This window comes from Mus pahari, chromosome 10 (genome assembly GCF_900095145.1).
Source record: "Mus pahari chromosome 10, PAHARI_EIJ_v1.1, whole genome shotgun sequence".
NCBI classification, from domain to species: domain Eukaryota; kingdom Metazoa; phylum Chordata; class Mammalia; order Rodentia; family Muridae; genus Mus; species Mus pahari.
Window position 1 is genome coordinate 30,402,130 of NC_034599.1, and position 1,153 is coordinate 30,403,282.

The window sequence follows — 1,153 nt, forward strand, 5'->3', positions numbered from 1 at the left end:
TGCTGGGATTCAAGGTGTGCGCCACCACCGCCCAGCTGAAATCTATCAGGTTTGCGCATCTTAAAAATTCCCCAAATCCAGCTTTATTGATTTAGCTATAATTTGCTACCTTGTTTAAAATTAATTTATCATTCCACTTTCCTTTTTTTGTACTTCTCTTTCTGTCTGTATACAAGTATGTGCATGTATATATGCACAAGGAGCACATGGAGTCAGAGGTTGATTTTGGTTCTCCACCTTAGCTTTTGAGACAGGGTCTCTCACTGAATCTCAGGTTCCCTCATTCAGCTGGACTAGCTGGTCAGAGAGCTCCCAGGATCTGTCTGATTCCACCAGAACCCTGGGGTTACAGACAATGCACCATGATGCTCAGTGTCACGAAACACCTCAGTGGGGTATGGGGGTCCCTGGAATGAGGGTCCTGGAAGCTAGGTAAGGATTCGGTGGTGACAAACAGAAACAAACACAGAGGCAGTTTGAATCTGAGTGTATTTTGTAGGTCTCAAGCAGGGGATTTTATGATTTAAAAAAACAACAACAACAAACATTACATCTCTTAGAAACTATATCCAGTGAAACAATCACAAATACCAACAAAAATCACTTGGCACAGTAAAGCACAAAAATCATCCAAGCATTACAACTCTGAAACTATGTATTCAGTGAATCACAAACAGAACAGGTAACATCATTATAAATCATCAAAATATAACAATTCTAAAAGGATGTATTCAGTGGGGGGCTGCCGTCCAAGGCTAGTGGCATATTTCCGGGAGCAGGTTAATAAATCTTTAGCGGTCAGTGCTCTTAACTGCTGAACTAACTCTCTAGCTTTGTGGTCAATTTTTATTTAACATCTAGTGCCTGATTTTTTAAAAAATAAATCTCCAATATGTAAAATTAAACTATTTTAATTCTAATCAAGGCTTTCTTTACCATATACCAAAACCCACCTCCAATGACACACATGTAGCCATATGAAATTTTATTGTTGCAAAAATTTTTATTTATCCTAATAGTTTTGTAAATGATTTAAAAAGTAAAGCGTTGAGCTGGGCCTGGTGGCGCAGGCCTTTAATCCCAGCACTCGGGAGGCAGAGGCAGGCGGATTTCTGAGTTCGAGGCCAGCCTGGTCTACCAAGTGAGTTCCAGG